The following is a 7212-nucleotide window of genomic DNA, read 5'->3' as shown; positions in this document are numbered from 1 at the left end:
AGGTCAAAGGAAAAAAATTGCAACTTTGTGTTGATTATTGCTTCTAAGCATCTTGTTGACAAAGAATCCAATGCTATTAAATCTTTCTCTTTGTTTAACTATCACTCAATTGACAATAAAACATCAAGAAAGAGAAAACTTTTCAAATTACCTAAACATTGCACACTATCAGAACAAGATTCACATTCTTTATCATTGAGCAAACACAATAGAAAAATAGTCTCTAATGTTTTTTCCAATAAACCCAATGAGTAATATAGTTTCTTATGTCAATTAAAAGTTGCAATACAAACATAAGGTGTTATGCTAAAATAAGAACATAGAAAGAATATATAGTTTAGTAAATCAATTGAGACATATTTGCAATCGATCCAAGACACACCTACTTATGCATTATGCATTTTGGAAAATACATGCGACCCATTGATAAATCAAATTATTGGCCTTTTCCAATCTCACTTCTACAATAGAAGTCAAACCTGTCAAAATCAATGAGAAAATTTGCAAATCTTGTAGTGATTCATTTCTCAAAGAAAAGTTGCATGCATTTGCATCACCTTTGCATATTTGGCGAAACCAGAAATTATTTTTTGTTGCACAATTGACACCTTTAGAGGAAATATTAGTGGCACCAAGAATGGGCTTGGCACAAATAAGGAAAATTGAGTATAAAATATCACAAATCGGATTAACAGGAACAATTATAAATGTCTCCTCCAATTTGGACAGAGTCCAAACAACCTTACCTTTAAATATGAATGAGTGTATGCAAATTGTAATTAAGCTAAAGAGAAAGATGGAGTACATGAATGCTTATTTTTTAGGAAACATTAGGCCAAAAAAAATGATCACTGCATTTCACGACTTGTGCAGCACAATTCTATACAAAAATAAGCATATATTGATTAGTTTTGAGTGGCAAAAACACACTGAACAAAATAAACAAAACCATGAAAACAATATTCTGACAATAGATTAACTAGATTCATTAAATGATGATAGTGATTTAGAACCTGAACCTGAAACACTTGTGCATGGATTCTCGTAGGCCCATTTAATCCATGATATTCGTACAAGAATAGCACAAGTTGTGCCTTCTGAAGAATTTCAGCCATTGTGCATTTTCCAAGACAAGTTTTTTGAAGAAATTAACTTCCTGACATTATTTTATGGCTTTGGCCAACCTATTGATGTCATTAATCACTTCTCCTATCAAGAAAATGCACAATGGGAAATATTTTATATAATTGAGGATTTATCAATGCACATTACAAATATATTTTTCAAAGTAATATGTATCCTGATAAAATAACCTTCCAACTCAATTGAGATTTCTATTTGCAAAGAAGAACTAAAATAATAAGAACCAATCACTAAACATGTCAAAAATCAAAATACTCCTTGAAGAATACTGTAGTCACCAATTGCATATCAATATCTGAAAAGCATTCACATGTCTCCTAACTACTTTGAAACCCTACAAAAAGACATCTTTGCAATGATACAACAACTTGGTCCACCAACATTTTTTGTCACATTCACCAGTGTTGAGCATATTTGGAGTCCATTAGGAAATGCATTGAAAAAGAATAATTGACTCTTAGTAATTTACAATAATGAATCCTTTGATGAATCCATTGAAAAATTGATCAGATTTCATCTAGTCAGTTGCATTCAATACTATAGACATAGAATCTCATCAATGCATACTCTCATTACAAAAGACAATGAGTTGTTTAGACAAGTGCAAGATTATTTGTTTATCACAAAGTTCCAAAGTAGAGGAGCAAAACATGATCATGGATTTCTTTGGATTCAAAATGCACCAATATGTCAACACTCTCTTGATACCTATGTCATTGCATTCATTGATCAGTATTTGACTTATGATTCAAAATTGTTACCAAATGATATTACTAAAATTTAGACTCATCATCACACAAAAAAATTGTGAAAAGAATAGACATTTTGCCTATAGATTTGGTTTCCCTTTCCCACCAATTGCTAAAACTTGTATGTTACAACCTTTGTGCAATAAAAACAATGACAATTGAGAAATGAAAAAAAAAAAACTTTCTTTTCTTCTACAATGCAAAACCTATTAAAAAAACACAACATTTGATAATTTCCTAACTAATCTTTGGAATTACAAAAAATAGAATAAATATTGCTCCTCCACTCTTTTATCACTCAACTTATTATATTGCTCAAAATAAATCCTTGTGATGTGTGGATAAATGGATTTGCAAAAATATCCCAGCATTGTGGCAAGCAAACAAAGATGTTCAATTCATTTTGGTTTTCTGTGTTGCAATAACATATTATAGATCCTATATGACAAAGATGGATTCCACAATGACATCTTCTTTCAAAATAATCCAAGAAAGTCACTTACACAAATGAAGACAACAATGTTGAAACTATTCACAAATGTGGAAATGAGTTATTGAATTGAGACTTCTGTGATCCATAACAAGTTTATGAGAAATGTTTTCGGCGATAATCACATCAAAATTCATTTGTCGACACGTTTCAAACCAAGAAGTGTGGTTCATCGTCAGGATAAGTTGAAGAACCCGATGATGAACCAGTTAAATATGAAAAAAATGTCAAGCTGACATGCAGTTCATATTATTGTTTCATTGCCTCTTTTCACGTCAATAGAAAAATAATTTTCACTAACATTTCTCGAACTGAAAAATGAACATATGTGCTAAAAATATCTATTCTCTTACAACAAAAACCCGATAACTCTAAATGCATTGTCTGCATGACAATCATTGATAAATATGTCACATGCCTTGTTGAACCTGAAAAAATCTTAGTAGAATATGCTTACTCCTATTCAGCTACAAAAAAAAAATCAACAAAAAAATGTGTCCATGTGTCATACGATTCATTCGTTACAATGAACAAAAGATCCTAGAAACTATTATAGATAAAAAATGATGCTCTATATCCCATATACAGAATCTAAATATACATTAAAAAAGGCTAATGAGACATGGACTAAGGCATACTTATCCCACAAACACATTGTTTGTCCTAAACAAAAACAACTCTTCTGTTCAATCTTACCGTGGGGAGACATTGAACTTTCTTCTACTACAATTGCAGAGAAAACGAGGAAATGTGTGCACTTCATTTACCACTAGAACATGACACAAGTACTTGTCCTATTGAAAAATATGATATTCAATATGATTTAACAGAAAAAGTAAAAATCTAGAAAAATGTAAACTAGATATACAAAAACCATTCAATCCATTGAACATCCCTTTATTTTAAGCACAATAGCATACCATGACATTAGGATAAAACTAAATGAATAACAACAGTCAATAACAAAACAAATAATACCATGGAAAAAAAAATCCATTTAGCCCCTTTCATTTATTTATTACCAAAGGTGTACGAATGGGGAAAACATTGATTTCACAAGCACTTTATAATGCATTAATGTGATACTATAACAAATACTTGCAAAGTGACCCATTAAAAAAAGGCCTCATAGTTGCATTTACTAGAAAAGTTTCATACATTGCAAATGGTGTCACAGTCCATTCAACTTTGCATTTACTAGTTTCACCATGCAACATGTTTCCATTGACTTCTAACACACTTGAGATATTGACAAAAGAGTATGAAGAAATTATACTTTTTCTCATACATGAATCATCGTGAATTGGATCTCGAATATTATACAACATTGAAAAAAAACTTCTTGAAATCATGCACTCTCCAACTACACCATTTAGCAACCTTGACATAATATTCTTTAGTGACCTATGCCAAGTGCAACCTATATATGACCGTTGTATATTTTAACATCCAATCCTTAAGGGAATATTTTCTCCTTATAGCTTCTGGAAAGACAATGTAAAAAGTTATGAGCTAAAACAATTGATGCGACAAGAAATAAAGAGTTTGTGTCCATCCTAAACAAACTTAGAACTTGTTCACATTACTAATGATGATCTTGCATTTTTGAACAAAAATGTTACAAACGTCCACCAAGTTATCCAACATTTCCATACCTCTTCTACTTAAAATAATGTATAAGAACATAATGAGAAATTGTTGTCTCTCATTAATACAAAATCAATCATGTTAAATTCACATGATCAAAGAACTAAAATTATAAATGCAAATTGCCATAAAAACATGAAAATGCAATTGTCAATTTCCATTGTGCTTAAATAAAACATGCTTGTTAAATTGATTGGAAAAAATTATGACATACAAGATGGCTTGGTCAATGGTACTTAAGGCATTTTCAGGGTATCCACAACACTTGAAAATAGTGTCATTTGGATTGAATTTGCTAATCCAAAAAATTGGCAGTATACAACGAAAAAAATGCACCACATTTTCAAAGATGGAATAATGGCAAGGACACCTATTACAATAGTTTGTAGGAATAATAAATAAAAAAACAACAACAATTGTTTCAAAATAGAAAATGTCTCAATTCAATTGGCATTTGCATGAACCATACATCAATCACAAGGCTTGACAATTGATAAACTAGATTTTGACCCAAAAGGAGTCAAGCAACATGGATTTGTTTACATTGCTCTTTCTTGTGTCAAGGATATTAAATGTTTGTATCTACTAAAAAAATTGCAACAAAAAAACTTCCTCTCTCTATGGAAAATTTTCTTTATAACTACAAAGAATTAAGGAAACTACCTCTTATCAAGTCGAATATAGTTTATATTCAATTACAAATGCCTTTTTGGAAACATTCTCTTTGAACACACACAGCTTCTTGTTAAATTGTAGCAAGAAAAGACTTATTTTTCCTTGTGCCTCAGTAAAATGGAGAAATTCAAATTTCCACATCAGCAAGATGAATTGAGTTACAATTAGCAGGAGTGACATGGCCAAGTCACTTAGTTAAATTAGTCAATTCAAGTTTTTGGGCAAGAAGTAGATTTGTGCATGAGTTAATTGCTAAGATCTAGTAATCTAGTAGAGTTATAGTTAGTGAAACTCAATTATCTGAGCTCTATTCATGAATAAAGTCATTAGGAGTTGAATTGAGTAGTTATAACCGTTGAATTTCCACGATCTTGGGTCTAGGTTAGAATCTTACAATCTTTGACAATATCAAATCAATAATCTCAATAGAACTACTTTGCACATCGAAAAATATAAAGTAGTAAATCACATATGCACAAGTATAGACAAAGTTTTACAAAATATTGTACAAATATGTACAACAACCCAATCTTCATAATATTAACACAACTAAATAATACAATAGTCTAGGGATCCCTTACAAGGGATACAAGATGAAGTGACAATATTTTTACAGTCCCTATGTCGTATCTCGTTCTACTGGTCCTTCGATCTCGTTCTCCTCTCTAGTGCCCCTTTTTCCATCAAGATATTCTATGTGTTGTCTCTTGATGTACTAAGGGGCACTAGGGAGAAGAATTGGAGTGAAGGATAGGCAGGGCGAGATATGACATAGAGATTGTAGTGAGATTGGAATTGTAGCTAGTATCCCTTATAAGGGAGCCCTAGAGTGTTGTATTATTTAGTTGGTTTAATATAAATAAGGTTGGTTTTTTGTACATATTTGTATAATATTTTATAAAATTTGTCTATGCTTGTGCATATGTGATTTATTGCTTTATATTTTCCATTGTGCAAAGTAGTTTTATTGAGATTATTAGTTTGGTAGTGTAAGAGATTGTAAGAATCTAACCTAGACCCAAGATCGTGGAAATTCAACATGGTATCAAAGCGTGTCTGAGCTAGTTTGGAAGATAGTGAATCATCAGAGTGCATAGTGAAGTAAGAATTAAAAGGTAGTTGGTCACATTGTAGGTGACAATGTCAAAGTTGCAGGTTGGTCTCCGTTATGAAGATGGGCTGGAGGGGTTTTCCAACTATAGTCCATGGAAGGAAAGGATCAAGTTGGTCTTGCAAGTCAACAAGATCTAGGAGTTCGTTGAGAAATCCATCAAGAAGCCAACTAACCCAAAAGAGTTGGAAGTGTACGAGGATTTGGATACAAGGGTGAGATTAATAATCCTTGATGGTGTGAAGGATCCCCTAATATCTCATTTGTCTAGGAAGAATACTACACATGAGATGTGGATGGATATTCAGAATTTGTTCTAGAGTAAGAACGAGTACCGGGTACTGGTGTTGGAGGATAAGTTGAAGTCCACCAACGTGATGAACGGTGAATGAGTAACTTTGTATCTGACGACATTTTCTCAGGTTAAATATGAGCTTGTTGTCTTTAGTGTGACTATTTAAAGTCAGATATGGTGAGGATTGCTTTGAAATGGTTCACCAAGGAATGGAATCCCTTCATCAAATGAATCATTTCTAAAGAGAAGTTTCCAGATTGGAATAGGTTGCAGAACGTCTTCATTCAGGAAGAGTTGCAAGACGAGGATATTCATATGAAGAAGAGGGCTTAAGATGATGACATGGCACTTGAAGCACGAATGAAGGGTAAGTAGGAGAAGGACTTGAGTAAAATCAAGTGTTTCAACTATGGCAAGATGGGTAATTTTTCATCGAGATGTTCAATGAAGAAGAAGGGAGATGACGAGAAGAAGAAATGGAAGTAGGTTGTCGATATTTCCACCTCTACTGAGATAGATGATCTCGCTAGGAGGTTGGAGGAGGAGAACTTTGCTATGATCACTTATTTCTCACAGGGTGCTATTGATGATGATGGATGGTACATGGACAGTGGTGTGTCGAAACATATGACAGGGTCACAGGAGGTTTTTGAGATTCCAAGTGAATGGGACTCAAAGTTGCACATGGTGTTGGGCGAAAAGAGTTAGAAGGAGATCTAAGGATCGGGAGTTGTTCCATTCATGATGGAGACAAGAGAAGTGATGTGGGTCCAAGATGTACTGTTTATACCAAGACTCAAGTATAGTGTGATATATGTCTTGATGATCTAGAAGAATGGGTTTGAAGTCTTATTCCAGGATGGGTAGGAAAGACTCAAGCCCAGAGGCTCTAGCTTTGTAGGTATTATGCTTAGAGTTAGAGAGTATGGTCTATAGAGGCAGACAGGAAAACCTATGGATCATGGGAAGAAGAAGCAAGACTAGGTGTAGGTTCTAGAGAAGCAGTTGCAGGTGCAGGATTTAGAGGTACAGATACAAGTTCTAGAGAATAAGGTCTAGGTTCTGGAGGCTCAGAGGAAGTCGAATTCTAGTAGGAGATTTC

The sequence above is a fragment of the Pinus tabuliformis genome, chromosome 6 (assembly GCF_031772625.1).
Source record: "Pinus tabuliformis cultivar Carrire ecotype Pingquan chromosome 6, CPIR1, whole genome shotgun sequence".
Lineage (NCBI taxonomy): Eukaryota > Viridiplantae > Streptophyta > Pinopsida > Pinales > Pinaceae > Pinus > Pinus tabuliformis.
The sequence above is the reverse complement of the archived record's forward strand: the minus strand, read 5'-3'. Positions refer to the sequence as shown.